General features: G+C 41.8%; 1 protein-coding gene across 1 annotated transcript in view; it reads right to left on the reverse strand.

Moving 5' to 3' along the window:
• PTPRG (protein tyrosine phosphatase receptor type G) overlaps positions 1-17,171 on the reverse strand; it is a 412,947-nt gene that overhangs the window by 40,220 nt on the left and 355,556 nt on the right. The window lies entirely within an intron of this gene.

The raw sequence follows: 17,171 nt of genomic DNA on the forward strand, positions 1-17,171 counted from the left end.
AAGAATAGGAGAACTTAAATCCACCTGACTCTTTTTTACCTGTATTTAATGCAAAGCAGAGAGCACAAGCTGGTCATCACAGAAAAGGTACTGAGCAGAATAACATCAAGAGATCCAAGGAGACTCTGCATGGTGATGTTAACTGAGGCAGGGTTTTCCAACACCAGCGTCACTGCTCATTGCTGACTTAATGAGCTGCTTGAGGCTGGAACTGAATATTTAATGAGTCTTGCTTGGTGTGAGCAGCTATTGTGGCAGGAGAAGGGTCTGCTCTCATCTGTCGGGGTGCTTAACAATAGCTTCCCACTGCAGAAAGATCCCTCTCACTGCAGCCCTTAAGGAACTGCTCCTCAACACCTGGGCAAAGTTTGCAGGTGGCCTTGTGAGCTGTGCCTTTTGTGAAGTTGCCGGTTCCCTCGCTGAAGCATATTTGCACGTAGTGGCTTATAAGTTTCTGCCTTGCAGTCTGCTTCTCTGTAATTTGGGCATTGTGCTCTCCATCGAGAGCCCGCTCTGCAGAGCCAGCTTTGCTGACTTTGTCAAAGTAATTTGTGCTCCCTTTGTTTTCAACATCCGTACACGCCAGAGAGCAAAAAAGTCACTGAAAATCAAACCACTCTCTTAGGCAAAACCAGAACCTAAAATAACCACGGGTGCTTGCTTTCTATGCATTTGTACTTTCTACTGCACAGTCACAGCGTTTTATAATGCAAGCACATGCTACGGCAGCACAAGTACAACTTAAGACAATGCAGAAGCAGGAGAGAGGGGATTGCACAGCACGGAGTAATTGTCTCGGAGCAGCTTTCTATTTTCAGGCACGATGTCTTGCATTGTGCTGAAGTTATTTATTTAGTGAGTATGCTTTTGTTAAGAAACACCATAAGGTGAATTCACACACGAGGATGCAAGATGTGCAATAGTCTCACAGCATTTAAAAACATCGGTTGAACTCCCCCCACCCTGCTTGCTCCCTGTTCTCATTTTTTTTTTGGCAGCCTTTATTTTGGACAATGCACACCCTGGGGGCACGCAGCAGAATAAATCAGTCACACATAAAGAAGAAACTATGAATATGAAACAGGCAAAATGTTCCTGATTTTGATGTATTTGGGGCTCTTTCCCTTGAGTCAATACTACAAAAATCCTTGAACGGCTTCTCCCGGTAATGAAGGCCTTAAGAAGGTGTTTGATAAAAAGACAGACCTTTACGTAGGGATTTACAGGATTTTTTTAAGCTGATGATACTTAAGAAAAGCAATTATTTTTTGTAATTTGTTATTTTATACTCTGAGAGGCTCTGATAGGTTGGCATTATGGTTTTTTATCCAGCCATAAGACAGCTTTTTCTTAATAGCCTCAAAACATGTAATTGTGTGGGATAATCACATTGTGCGGTATTGTAAGGCCCACGATGGTGATAGCTGAATACCCAGTCCAGCATATCTCTGCTGAGCACAGTGTTGGAATAACAATGTATTAAATGAATATTTCACATAGTAAAGTTTTCTGCAGTCATTAATGTCATTAACAATTCTGTATTTTATTCCTGGAAGACCTTCTGTAGCTGTTTTAAAAAGGCAGTCACCATGGAATTTGACTAAAGGTTTTCTCAAGTCACAAACATCATGCTAAAATACACTCTTGTCTTATGTATCTACATATGTAATACAGCATGCTCATTACTTTACAGTGCTGGATACTGGCACATTAGGTAAAGACATGCCTCAAACTCTTTTTTTGCACTTGCTCATAATTGCTGTAAATATTCCAAGCTTAGCTTCTACAGCTGAGCTTGCTGTGCACAGGCCATCGCATCCCTGTCCTGGTGACTCCCTCCGTGTCTCAGGGGCTGCTGGTGCCAGCAGAAGGCAGCACTGATGGGACTATGCAGGCTAAAAATTGAGAGCAGGATGAAGTGGATTGGTCTTTAAAAGACCTTTTACGATAGGTTTCCCAAACTCGCTGGATGAATTTTCCAGCAAGTTCTGCTTACTGGGTCTGCTTCCTACTCTTGCACCTCTCCTCTGTGCAGCTCCAGGAGGAAGCATGAATCTCGGGGTGCCGGGCAGATGCCTCCAGGCCCCCAGTTTGGATAATGTCCATTTTTCAGCCTGGGACTGACTGGGTGAGGAAGCACCTGGGGCCAAGAAGAGCCTTTTGCAAACTCGTGTCTAGTTTGTAGTAATAAATACCGATAGCTGGGATCGAGGCTACTGAAAGGCATTTCAGACGATTTAGTATCCGCCTTCTCCCCCAGTTTAGGATGCTCCTTTCTATCCCCGACATTTCCTCTACCCATTACCTTTCCCTCAGTATACAAACCTTAAGCGGCAGCAGTTGCTAAGGCTACAACATGCTGCAGTAAATCTGTGTGCGTATATGGGGAGGGCGGGATAAAGGAAAACGGTGAGAGCAGAAAATTGCTTGTTTCAAGTCACTGGAGAAGCACCCATGGAGAGAGGTGGGAGTGGATGCAGGGCTCGACAAGGTGCAAGTCTACAACTGTTTTCACAGGAGCACTTCAGCCTGTAACTTTTAACCCGTGTGTATACACGTGCAGGTGTTTGCACCTGTGTGCCCATTTGCTCAGGAAACCAACACCATCAGCAGAAAAAAGAACAGATTTTTTTTCTGAGAGAAGCAGTCCTTAGTGAATAAGCAATCGAGACTTGTCAATGACATAAATGATTATTAAAATCTTAACAACTGAAACAGTAATTTCAGAATAATTCTTGCATTTCTGCAGCACTGCTTGAAGAAAAGCAAATCACAGCCTTGATTTCACTTCCAGAAGATTTCAGAGAGCCCACATCTTTTCTGCAAAATACCAAAGTGTCTCTTGTCTCTGAAATACGCCTGTGTGCAGTGAAGCACACCATTTTCTTTAGCCCCATATGTTTTTTTGGCTCCCTTTCCCTGGGGTACAATAACTGTGCGAGATTGTGGTGATCAGACACACAGTTGTCACATATGGACCAAAATGCAGAAAACACTGTGAGATTAGCATCTCCCCGGAGCAGGAGCAGAGGCAGGGTCTGGAATGCAAAGACGATGAGAGAGAGAGCATCCCCCTGCCCAGAATCTTTTTGCAGAGATACCGGCAGTGGGTTATTAAAGCAAACTAACAGGATGCAGAGTCCAGAGCAGCAGCACCTTATTATCAAGCTGAAAGCATAAAAATATGCCAAGAGATGGTCCTGATTAGCTGGGTTAAATGCTTGTTCCATCTCCGCCGAGCAAAATACCAGATTAGCTTCTGTAGAAGAGATGCCTCGTGAGATTTTGACACTCAAAACAGGTTTCCTTGGTTATTAGTTAATAAACCTCAAGCAGCTTCTCCTTTACACTGATCTAAAAGCAAGAGGGACAACCAGAGCACATAATGGCCTGAAAGCATGGATGCATTTTATTTTCATGTAGAAGATAGCGCCTTAGTGTTTAGTTAACACTGCCTGCAATACAAACACACAGGCACACTGCAGTCGACGGGAGTGCTGGGAATAGCTCTGAGGGCAGTGTTTGGCCTTTACTCCTCCGTACTCCGTCTAGCGCGGGCAGCATCCCCTGATCTGTGCTGACAGGCGAGGGATCTGCACCGCTCCGGAGCAGCTGAGGGAGGGAGAGAAGGAGCAAGGGATTATTGTGGGGGAGCAAGTGATTGCCTCCGCAGTGGCTGGCTGAAACCACCGGGACAGTGGCTGAACAAAGGAAAAATCAAAAGGGAATGCTTGACTTGCTGGGGACACCCAAGAGCCGTGTCCTGCCTCGCACGCTGAAGCGACTGGCACGTTCATTGCTCCCTTGTTCACTAGGGATCTACTTCTTCCAGGTGTTTCTGTTGGCTGGAGCAGCGTGTATTCCCTTTCCAAGGCTAGCCAGATTTATACTACTTTATTTCTGTAATATCATCTAGGAGCTCTAGGCTCCCAGTTTCTTGCAGCTATTCTCGTCTTGGGTCATTACCTCCTAAAGCATGACCAATTCGGGGGCAGATGGCTTGAAAGGGTCCTGGAGGCCTATTCACTACTGTCAGAGCAGGGCAAACCTTGTCCTCTGGGTACCCTTCCTCCAGAAACAGCCTCCCACAGACAGGAGCTCTGCAGAATGTACATTTATTGACAAAGAGGCCAATAGTCCCTGCAGCCACCCTACTTTCACACAGTCCTTAGCTGGTGGGCAGAACAGGCAAGATCAAACAGGATTCAAACCAGGATCTGTAACAGACCTCTAAACCAGGCTGACAGGACATGGCTTAGTCTTTATCAAATGCAACCTGGATACAGGCATTCATTCACCATGCTCCTCCATCATGGGGGGGGTCTGCAAAGAACTCCCAAACAAGGATCCAAAGACAGGAAACGATCCCTTTCACTACCTCTGCGCATTCATTCTCACTTTCAATAGAAGAAAAGATGCTTGAGATTCTCGTTGAACTGTTTTGCATCTTTTCCAGGAGACACAATTAAGATTGGTTTCTGCTGGCACCAAAACCAGAGTATGTATGCAGTCAAGTGTACTAGTAACACATGGCTCTGCACTTTAAACTAGCTTCACTATTCCTTGGCAAGCATTTGTCACTGTCAGAATTGGCAATGACTCCTCAGAAAAGAGCTGCAGACTACGGAACAACAGAAGTGCTGCAAATCACGACCATGTCACCAGCAGAGCAGTGGATGGGAGCCTGGACAACAGCTGTCTGCAGTCTGCACTGCTCTAGCTGGGGTCATCAGTCACTGATTTTTATGAGCAATAAAACTGACTCAAGCGTTAAGAAGAAAAAGAGAAGAGAAAACCCCATGAAAAAAGCTGATCTTATGAATATGAGTAAGTGACCAGCATGGAGCAGTGATATTACGTTCATGGTATCAAAGGGGCATCTGCATTTACTCTTTTTTGGGCAACAAATGGCTTATATTGCCCTAATTTTCTACAATTATTTTCCTTCCCAGGTCTTAAAGCTTAATGATCAGAATTCAGAAGCCGAGTTATAAAAGAACCTACGCTATGCTGGAGCGGAAAGGCAGTGAAGGCTGACCGAACTTGAGCTACGGGAGGATATACAAAGCAGAAATGCATAAGCCCCAAAAGAATAAAGGAAAGCTGAAAAAGGAGGAAAATTTCCGTACTATAATGCTGATTCTCCTGCATATCCCTCCCGAAGACAATTTGCCTTTCTCCCCACAAAGCAGTTTCTGCCTGTAATCTTCTTGAACAGTGTTAGGCATCGCACAGATACGGTAACTGGAGAGGTCTAGATGGTACGTGGATAGGTTTCAGAAGTTCACAGCGTGCCAAGTCCTTGGCATCCTTTCCTAGACAGAACGGTGAAAAGTAGCCTGTCCCTTTCAGAGGACTTCCTCTGAAGGGCAAGGAGAAACGCTTTTTCACATTAGTGAGTTGTTGTGCACCCACACAGTCCCACAAAAGCTAAAAGGATCCACACACTAATCACCAGTCCAACCACACATACTTACAACCACAGATTCTGCAGTATCATAGAGAAATAAAGACAGGAAAAAGGCTGGGAAAAGGCAAATGGAAAAAAAAAAGAAGGTGGACAAAACTTTGAGACGGTATTTGTGATGAAGAACACACCACTAGTAAAACTGTCCATCTGAAAAAATAATCTGCAAACAAGGCTAGGGATTTCTGACACAGAAAGACAGCTAATTTAATATTTATGGCCTAAATTTGCCAGCTGACTACACAGCTCTCCACAAAATTAAAAATCCTCTTCTCCCGATCCTCTGAGATCCTATCCTGCACCAGAGACTAGACACTCATTTACATCACATACGGTATTGAACTCAGACATTATACAAGAAATAATAATTTTTAGAAGGGTATTCAAATAATTAAACTGTTAAGATGACAACACACACCAAGATGAGCTGCTTTCAAGTCCTCCTCCCCCTTCATCAGCTGTGCCATCAGAAAGTGCCCAGGTGGCCAATGCAAAAATGCACTTAGGAAGCTCTTTAACTGCAAATTGTAAGTGGATAAATCTTAGTTTAACCCAGCACAAACATTTTCCACGCTTCCTTGTCCCATCTTCCTGGTGTCCCTGGAGAACAGTGAAGGCGATGGTGAAACCTTATTTGTGATGACACTTGGCCCTGTAACACTTGGTAGCTAATTACTCTCCTGGTGACCTCTGACAGGGCTAGCAGCATCAGACCTTCCCCTCCTGCTTTAATCAATACTCACAACAGCTGTGTTGGATACACTCAGCAATTTTACAGATGACTGAATGGGTTTACTCATCGGTATTTTCTACTGCAAGAGAACAAGCTCCCTGGTTATATGCATTACCACTCAAAACTTCAATGTCTTCAGGCAAAAATGGGGTAGAGAAACCTATAGGTGGTATCTTAAAATGGTTTAAAAATGAGGCATGGTTTTAAAAACCAAAGGGAAGCCTGACGTATTCATTTTCCTCTCCCTGAGCGAACGATTTATTTAATGCAACATTCATAACAAAGACTAGAAAATCAAAGAGGAAAACAAAGACATGGCTTTTCCAATCAAATAATACCTTAGGCAGTTCCTATAAAATGTGTACTTCCAATGCCCTAAACATCATATAATATTAAAAAGGAGCCTAAAACTTTCTCACAGAAGGAGCTAAATTTAACCAAGTGAAGAGTTGTTCTGTAATCACAAGAACTGCAGCAATCAATGAAGATTGCCTCTTACTAGAGAGGAGCTTTTAGTAGCACCTCTAAGAACTCAAAATTGGGCATACTTGATATTATCATTTTGGGACATGAATTCCCTTTGGGATGAATCTCAGGAAAGGAAAGAATAAAAAGCAGGTGGCACACTGGGAGGTTAAAATACAGGTATTTTTAAATGCAAAGTGTAATTCATCTGGACTGAAATTGTTTTGTAAGAAAAACAAAACAGAGAGGATCCCACCTAAGAGAGGACAGCAGAAACTGGGTCTCTCTCTGGAATATTCACCTAAATGCCCCTAATTACCCTGAAAATGAAGAGCCCTGCTCTTCTCTTTGCAAAAATATTCTTTCCTTCCCCCGAATGGGACATCAGGACATTCAATTGACAATTATTTTAGGTATCCCAAGCCATGACCTGGGACCTAAGCATAACAAAAAGATGTGCTAAAAATTTAGGCACAGTTTTTTCCTCTGTTTTGATGGCCCTGCCCATCTTCAGGCAGAAATGCCAGCTTGTTAAATATAACGAAATACTCAATGGGAAGCTCCCTCTTTCTCAACAGCCATGTCCACGTGCACCTGCACTAAGGCTGCATGGGAGACCTAGGGAGATTTCCCAACACTGCTGGACGTATTTCACGTTTAGCTTATTTGGGGCCGGGATACAATATTAAAAGTGTGATCATTTCCTTTCTCTTTTCATCACCGTGTATTTGGAGGGTGGGCTTTTTTCATTGGCCATTTCAAAAAGAAATAGCTACTTAAACATTTTTGTGGTCTCTCTGTTAACTCTGTTTAGAACACAATTAGAAATGGCACAAAAAGATACCTTTGGAAGCGCAGCACAAAGGAAAAGGAAAGAGCAGCTGGCACCAAGAGCAGAGAAGCAAATTATTTAGTACCTGGCAGATAATGAGAACACTGAAAATACACTACTTAATGCTAGTGCTCTGACAGGGCTACGTACGTCACCCCATCACGCTAATACAGACAGACCGGGTGGCAGCCAGCTGGTCCTCCTTCCCCACCCAGCTCCCTGAAAGCAAAGATTTGTAAGCCGCCAAATAATAAACCTGGACAGAAGTCTTGAGGATCATTAATCTCGCTATCAATCAACCCATTTGGAGATTCGCTTCTTGCTGTCGCTGATACTAATCTGGTAGTGACTCGAGAGCTCTAGGGAAGCCTGGAGTATGCGTGCCTGAGGAATTGCTTTAATGAGTTTCTTGCATTCAAAGGTTAACAAATGTGACAAGAAAACACAAATATCAGAGACAATAAACTACCATCCACTGAACCAAACCACTGAGAAATACCATGTTGTGTATTCTGCTGTGGTATGCTGAATACATCTCTAACTAGCTCTGTAAAAATACCCGAGTCAGACCCCAGCAACCTATCTCAGATGCCAGGAGACATGCAGGCATGTTAGTGTGAGCTCTGCCCGCTCCAATACTCCTTATCTGCTGGGCTAAATACCTCAGGCATAGCTCTGCATTAATAGAGCTATACCGCAGAGAAGCAAGTTGTATTCGCTGAAGTGGTGCTCCGGTTAAATCGGACAATCAGTGTGGTGTGAACATATCCACTGGGCTCCCTTCGCTAAACACACATCAATTAATACATCAGAATAAAAAGTCCCTGCATCAGTAGGATCCTTCCAGTAGCATTTGCATTAAACAGTGCAGTATTTTCTGTGAGAATGTTTCTAAGAAATAAATAGCATCAACAATCGCAATAATATCCAACAAATCCCAAGATAATTAATACTATAGGAAAAATCTAATTAATACCAAAAAGCAGTAAGCAGTATCAAGCATACTTAGGCATAATAAAGAAGCACAGAAAATAAAAACCACGTATGTTTTAAATTACCATCTCCACAGACCAAATAAGCCATAAGAAAAATTCTAGAAATATTATAAGCGAGTAACGGAGGTAGAATCCACTACACCGTGAGGCAGAGGGATGAGAAGGATGACCCTGAAAGTGCTCGAAATGAAGTGAGGAAGAGTTCCCTTTTCAAAATATTTATTAAGAAAAGGACATCTTTGAAGTTTCAGGCCTATAACCCATTCAAAGCTCCTTGAATGTTAGTGTCAAGGAAATACACATTTATTACACAAAAAGGACTCAAAGTATGAGGCGTATCAGAAAAGTTGCCATGAAGTCTATCAGCAGGCCCCCGATTATATAGAAGAGTGAAGAATTGAAAAATCATAAAGTAACAGATGTAGGAGCGACTTTGCCTTTAAGAAATCAGTCAAAATTATTCTGAAAATTAGAAACTGCTTTATCCTCATTTTCAGTAGGTATACACTGGGGCAAATGAACTATTGCTTTCCCGTTGTCTTAATCAGTGTGTAGAAACATCTAATAACAAAACTAATCACAGGAGGAGAACATTTTGATTCAAGATAAAAGTTCATTGCAGATAAGTGAAACAGGAGAAATTCAGTCAACCTATGTTAATTATTACATCCCTTAACACCAGATACAGTTTAATATATTTTCTATTTATAGACTGTTCTCTTTATTTGCACTATTTCCATAGCTTTAATCTACCTTTTATTAAGCTCTTTATAACCTTTCAGTGGTGATAAATGTGGGACTGGGGAAAAGGAGAAAAAAGCCCACAAGAACTGCAGTTTGCATCTTAGCAAAAACATACGACTGCTTCTTAATGTATGGAGAAACACGCCTGGATCCATCAGGCACTTGCTCAGAAGTAGACATGTAAATTAAACACAAGCTCTCAGCTCGGTATTTCCTTTTCTTTTACAGCTCATGAAGTGACATGGCTGGAAAGGCAGACATGCTGTCCTCGAGGAACGTAGGAGATGTCTGCTCCTAGGTGAATTGTTCAGTCCTGACATCTCTAGCAATTCAGATTCATTTTCCTCCTACTGTATTTATGCATTTCATTTCCATGTTCTGATGTGATCTTTGGTGGTGCTTTTGCTGCCATTAGTGCAGCAATTAGACAGTGAGCTTGGGAGCAGAAAAGACAGCAGCAATCACCGTGGCCAGCAAGACGCATTCGGGTATGCAGGCAAAGGGAGATTCCAGCACAGACCGGGGTCCTGCTGTTAGACCCACTCCAGCTATTTCCATCTCTGCTTGGAACTGGGGACTGGATTAACAAGTTTCTGCTTTATTCCAGTATTTTAATTCAAGGAGTTTTGTGAGCTAAAAATGTTTAAAATGCAGACTAAACAGCAGAGTATTTTGCCGCTATTTCTGGTAGTTTTGTCCCAGATACTTGGTTTCAGATCTGCGATTTCCTGTCGAAAACACACAAGTGTGAAATACTTGTTGATCCGTTTATTCATTTGCCTCCTGGCTGATCGTAGCCATTTTGACAGAACGGATAAATTGACTTGCTCCTTGTGCGTTTTTTTTCATGTGCTTCTCTATCAGCCTGGAAGCACCGCCCCAGCTTCCCAGATGCTGTGCTTAGGTCTTTATCACTCCTGCACCCGCACTTTACGTCCTGCTCCCTCCTTTTAGAGGCTCGCTAAGCCAATTTCACACAATACCCAGGTTGTCTGAAATGCCACAAACAAACTCTCACTTCTGCAACTCCATCTGCCAGATGAAAATGATACATAATATTTAGAGAAACGATTTTTGAACAATTCGAACCCAATGAACACTTTACATCACTCTTTAGGACATGAGATATATCTGTGACAATTGCACTTGCTTAATCCAGGCAGCATTTAACCATTTATCTACGACACATCTCAGCAAATAGTCTATTTTTCCCAGTCATGAACAAACACCGCACTTGGAAAGGGAACAACTCTTGATCATTCTCATTGAGGAAATGGCAAAGGTAACATCTTCAAGTGATCAGGCAAAACCCTGTAACATCAGCACAAGATTTTCAATGCAAAGTAATTTCAGCAGGCTAACAAATGAGTCACTTTTCTCCGACAGACGTGTAGCAGAACACAGTGCATTTAATTGTGCCCTCTTTTGCCCTTTTATTGCAAAACATACTGTCTCCCTCCAGTTTGACTAGAGCAATGGGATGCAGCATTGCCAGGAAAGAGCCGAAGAATGCAAACTTGGCACCACAGAGTAACTAAATGTTGATTCATGGAAATTATGAGACGTTCAAGGGGACAGGTCCTAGGCTCCAAATTATGCTCCACTCTTGTATTGCCCCCGTGTGATTATAGCAAGTTTGCTTACAATTTGCTGCTCACTCTTCTAATTGGATTCCTGCAAAGGGCAGTTTGCTGTGCCACGAGCTTGTCACTTTATATCCAGCTTTAACTCCAAACCACTCAATTAATATTAAATTCCATTTATTATAAAAGCATTTGTTTCTACCCGTACGATGCTATCAGCGGCCATCTCATTAATATTTATTTCCACAAAGCAGCCCACTGATGTTAAGATCTCAGATACAGCTAGTAACTTTAAAAGGGGAAAATATGCGAAGCCAAGAAGGTCAAAACAGAACATGAGCTTTAACAGAAAACATCCAACCCATATGAATTTAACTCCTTCTTCACAGAAAGCTGAGTAAATACAATAAGGTTGGCAGAGAGCAATGACAATGTTAAAGTTAATTCAGTCACTAGAAAAAAATGAGGAGTGGGGTTGCCAACACATCTCTCTCCTGGGTGGGGAGTTGCTGTCTGGCACACCAAGGAAAAAAGATGCTGGAACGAAAGGAGGCACGGAAGGGGAACGCTCATCCGCTGCCTTATTCCCCTGCGAGCTGAGCTGTCTACTTTCCAGGCTTCACAAAAAAAAAAAACAAACCCACAGAGAACCGCAAATAATCTTAAACCCTGGGCTAGGGTTGGTTTAAAGACCCTTTTCTTCAGCATCCTTTTCTGTGCTCAGCATGCAGGGAATTAGCACAGCCTGTCCTGGCTTGACAGCGCAGAAGTCAACGGCACCCCACACTCATCATCCAAGGAGCAAAGGAGGAGAGGGCTGCAGACGGTTTAAGTGTTTCAAAAAAGCTGGTATAAAGCTCAGGGATTCTCTTGCAAGCTTTCAGTACAAGGAAGCATTGCTAAGGAAAGAGAGAACATCCAAGTGCAAGCTCAAATCCTATAGACAACACTGCAACCCACCAAAATCTCAGTCGCAATAAAACACAGACTTTTCATTTCCCCACAGGCCTAGCTGCAGCTTGGATTATCACAAATGCTGGTGAAATGGGAGCATTTCTTGTATATTCAGAAGCGCCCAGCTGCTTCTCATGCAGAATGCTCCTGTGAGTGAGATTACACATTCAGACATGGCGAGATGAAACAGCTGCTGAGAACGTATATCAAATACTGTGATTTCTTCTCTTCTGCTCTCTTAGTCCGTGCATCCCGAATAAAACTAAGCTGCAGGGACAACAGGTTTCTTTCTAGTAGTCTCCACCTATTCCTTTAAACTATACAACAGGGAACTTGTTCCATGTAGCTCTGTGGATAACAAAAACAGTGATGTTGAACTCTAACCTTCTGCTACCGCAAAGAGCTAAATTAATTCCCTACAGCACATCAGCACTGCTTTTGAAAAGGCCCAGACTCTGCAAAAAACAGATGGAAACTAAACTTATGGGCCTTTAAAGATGTCAAGCTTTTCCTCACAGTGATTGCATAAGAATCTTTCTTCTTCCCATCAATTTTTTTATTAATCAGAGCACACATGGCAACTCCCTGTGTGGCACCACTCAGGGCTCACCCCATCAACATAAAACCTTGCGAAATTATCACCTCGGGTTTACCGCTGGGATAACAATGCTTTTATACCTAGAATTAAAAAGATGAATTGTCACAGCCTGGAAAATCAATATGCAATGGCAGACATCTAACTCCAATACTATTTCATTGCCCCTTTTATTCCCACAGATTGTTCCCACATTCGCTACAGGATCTGGCTTAGAGACCCAGAGAAAGGACTCCTATTGCACTGTCGTCACCTCCGTGCTTTTGCTTTCAGGACCACCGTTTTGGAGATTTTGAAGCACCAATGCATTTTGGACAGCAGCAAAGCCAAGCCTGCAGGGCTCCTGCTTTGACAGCCAAATACACTCCAGAGAGCGGCACAGCCCTTGTAGGTCCCCAGATTCTCATCTCCACCACCACGTTAGGTGGAACAGAAGATTCTTGATCACCCCATTTCTTGAAGCTGTTTGTGTGAGGACCTGAGTCAAGTTGCTCTTTCTCCCCCAAAGAGCTGAATTGGCAGTGTTACCATCAAGCGGGTGGTGCGGTTGCGAAGTGCCCAATCATTTCTGAAGAGACATCAGGGACCCGGTGCCAGGTCCTTATTCACAGATGAAAATCATTACCGTAAGCATAAGAAAAAGGGTTCTGTCCTCCTAACTGCAGCCAAGTGCTCCACATGACTTGGCTTTGCAGTGATAAATGTCACGTTTACAATGGGTTTTGCAACATGAAAGTCCATAATTTGCTTTCCAGGGACCTATGCTTGATTATCAGGAGAGTTAGAAGCATTCACTGAAGTCTAATGAATAGAATTAACACATCATTTAAACAGGGACTAATATGTATGCAAATGAGAAAAAGTTAAAAATAAGAGTTCAAGCCATAATTTCAGAAAATGTAGACTGCATCCTTATGAAATATGAATGTTTCAATTCACTTCATATCTTTACATCTGTGTTAGCTGCTTTGCATGTGAACAATAGGGTGCATCAAGCCCATTTTGATTTTTATATTTGAACTTGGACTTATAAAATGGATTATATTGAAACATGAATAATATATATGCTAATTAAAGACTCCATTTAATGACATAAATAAAGACGAAGACCAACATAGGCTAATTTCCATTTGCAAATTTCCTAATTACTGTATTTTCCTTTGGAAAGCAGAAACTTTATTTCCATAGTCTCAGAAAAAAAGAGAATATTTTCTTTGCTCAAATTATTTTAAAAATATTTTCAACTTTTTGATTCGTTAGGATTGATCTCCACAGAGATACAATTCTTTGCCTAGATAGATTCAGTATTAAATATCACCCAGACCAGATGATGGTGATTTGTGTGTGCAAATGGTGTCACTTAATTATTAATTATTACTAGATTTTTCTCTAATAAGGAATTATTGTTGATAAATATAAGGTGTATACACCCCTCAATATCACAAAGTATGTTCAGCTTAACTCTGGCAGATGTAAACCAAGTAAATGTCCTTGATGTTTGATAGGCTATTAATCTCTCTCTCCCTTCCTCCTCCCGCTCCCCCAAATTAGACAGAACAAGGGCACAGGACAAGTGTATAGTTGTAGGGAGACAAGGCATTAGGAGGAAACACGACTACAACTTCTGTCATGCAAAGCTTACAGAAAAGCTTGCTGAAGGATAAACAGATTGCAGGAAAAGCCCTTTTAGGTTAAAAGGCTTGTTTGTACCAGCCTTTTAACAGCGAGGAAAGTGGTGAAAAATAGTTCATTCAAATGAATATGAAGCCTGTAACGATATCAGGGCCTGGAGAATCTTTCTTTGCTGTTGTGTAAATGTTGGTTATGTGGATGAAGAAGCCTAGATTCAGCCTTAACTCACAAAACCAGCATTTGCAGGCTCTGAAAAGCAAACTGCAAAGCAAACCCATTTACTCCCTGATTGAAATAGCACCCTGAATGCTTCAAAAATAAGGAGTTGTATGAATGGGAAGAGACTAATCACTCTGGTACATTTATGCCCTAGGCTTTTAATTTAAAAAAAAAAAAAAAAAAAAAAAAAAAAATCCAAAAAATGACTGGTATGAGGACTGCATCTTCACAGCTTTCACTTCATGTCTGTTATACCAGTCGCTATTACCAATGAACACTGAAATTTAGGAAACTTGTAAGACTCTGAAGAGTAAATGATCATCATTTTGAGTTATGATGCGGTTGGAAGTCCTTCGTGTCCTCAGTACTGCTAGCACTGTACAACTGCTGCTGTTCTTCATCTACATCTTCATCCATACCACGGCTGCCGGGGGAGCACAGCCTGGCACTGCCGGAGAAGAGGCTCTCCCTGGTCCCAGCTCACCACCCTCTGCCTTTGCGGTGCCCATCCCTCCACACTCTTCCTCTCAGCATTAGTGGAACCGGCTTGGGGAAATAAATACCTTAAGAAAACCTGGAAAGCAGCTGGAAAGCTTGCAGGCCAGTTTACTTTAATCACTTCTCTAACAGCATAAAATCCTTTTCACTGACGAACCACTCAGCTCCTAATAAACTGTGGGGTTGGCAAATGTAATTTCCTGCGACGGGTTTACGAGATGCACTCCTTCTGCCAGCCTTGCAGAGGGCTGTTCTCTCACTCCCATTCAAAACCCACATTTATGCCAAATATCCCTCATCAGGGGTAAACTTCATTTCCTATCTCCGTCCACTGCTAGTGAGGGATTTGCTCCAGCCGAGGAGCACCTGCATCACCAGCCTCATGCCTGTGCAAAAGGAGAGACGTCCCTTTATACGTGACTTGGAGAAGCCCCCATCCGCAGGGATTCAGCATCGTACCCCTAAGTCCAACCTGTGGCATGACAAAACATGCCTCAATCCATAACGGCTTAAAACGTATTTGACATGGGAGTGAATGAGATAAGCTAGTGCTTCTACAATACGTGAGGAATTTTACCAGCACTCGCTGGAAACTTTCTGATAGTGGTTAAAAAATGGTTTTAGAGAGTGAATCGCTGTACAGAAATATATCCATTTAACTGATAGTTTGATCAGAAGGAAAATAAAAAACAATTTTGAGCTTCCAGGGAACAGAACATTTGTCATTATTGGGAAATGTTTTGATTTCTTTTCTTCTTTTTTTAACAATATTTTAAAAATTCAAATTTGGCTTAGTTCTATTACTTTATAAATGTCACTTTGTAGGATATTTCAAAACGTTTTTGTTCTGTTTTGGAAAAGACAGGGTTTCCAAAACATGAAACAACCCAGCAATCGAGAACCAGGCATGCCACCTACGCCTGTTTCAGCTTAAAAGTTGGAGCTCAAATGGATTTTAACCTGTAAGTCGGTAGAGTGAAATACATGCTGTTGTAGTGATAGAAGAAATGTTTTCTTTTAAACAAACAAACTCAGTGTTCTGCAATAAACTGCATGAATTCACATACTTGCAACATTTGTAATAGCAGCACAACATGCGCTGGGCATTCCAAGGCATTGGTTTTTCCCGAATTGCACAGGTTTTAAGAAAAGTAAAATTAAGTCCACCCCTGCTTGTTATTGTTTTACTAGGCTGCTGATTCCTAGTATTTATCCAACCAGTTAAGACTGCTGAATTGATTTAATATTCTTACCCTACAATTTTACACTCAGACCACATCCTACTGTGAAATAGCTAGTGCTAATGATAGTCCAAATGCTGCTGTGGGACTGAGGACAGCACAGGGCCCTTCAATAGCTATATTTTATGGTTACAAGGAGAGAGAAAAAATATAATTTATCTGGTTGCTGTGGTTAATTCACAGTTTCACAGCAGAGGTATACTGTTCCCGCCGGGTACATCTACTTGTATTATAGGATATTTCATTCACAGTTTGTCCAAGACATTCCTCTAGCTCTGAACCTACCAATTTATGAGAGGGAATCTACTCCAGAGATACCTGTATACACTTTAACACATACTCTTACATACTAAGAATATTATAGAAAAGATATAAACTAGCAACAGATCAATAGAAAACATAAACTGGCAACAGATCAAACAACAACGGGTTAATAAATTGTTTCTTTGAGCTGAGAAGGGGAACAGAAAAAGAATGCATCCATCTCCTTAAGAAATAGTAGTCTTTTTTTTTTTTAAGGTGATTTAATTTCACAAAAAGCATTTGTGAAATTTTTTCTCTTTTAGAATACTGATCATAGCTTTAAAAGCCAGAGTTAAAAAATTTTAAAGTTGTATAGAAGTTTCCTGTAGAATAGATTACAAAAGACCTAACAGATGAGTAGGAGAAGCCAGTGTACCTGGCATCCTCTACTGCTGTGCTTGTCAGAAAACATATACTCCTCATGGCATACTATTTCTCAGCACCTACAAACCAGTTCTTAACAGAGCTTAACTAGAAGATTTGAGTATTTAAAAAATATTCATTCAAAATTACGCCTTGTAAACTACTACCTTTAATCCAGTTACTGTGCAGATAAAATCTTGCTCTTTTTTTCAAGACCTCACCATTACAGCACCACTGGGGAAGGCATTTCCAGAAAAAAATGTCTGCAATTAATCCATTTAATTAGTTCCACAGCAACAAAACAGAAAGATCAATTGCAGCCGCGCCACAGATCCCTCCTTGCCTGACCTCAGCTGCCCTTGCCTGCTCCCCTTTGCTCTCTCTGCAGAAGAAAGTATTTATGGAAATGTTGGGGAAATGTTACACCTCTAAACAAAGCGGTGAGGAGTGCGTCAACAGCAGTTTTCCAACTTGCTGCCAGGATTTTTGCATAAACTTCACCCCTCTTAGTGAATGGCATGGCCTGTGTGGGCCTGTGGGCAAAGCA

Source organism: Mycteria americana, chromosome 11 (genome assembly GCF_035582795.1).
Source record: "Mycteria americana isolate JAX WOST 10 ecotype Jacksonville Zoo and Gardens chromosome 11, USCA_MyAme_1.0, whole genome shotgun sequence".
NCBI classification, from domain to species: domain Eukaryota; kingdom Metazoa; phylum Chordata; class Aves; order Ciconiiformes; family Ciconiidae; genus Mycteria; species Mycteria americana.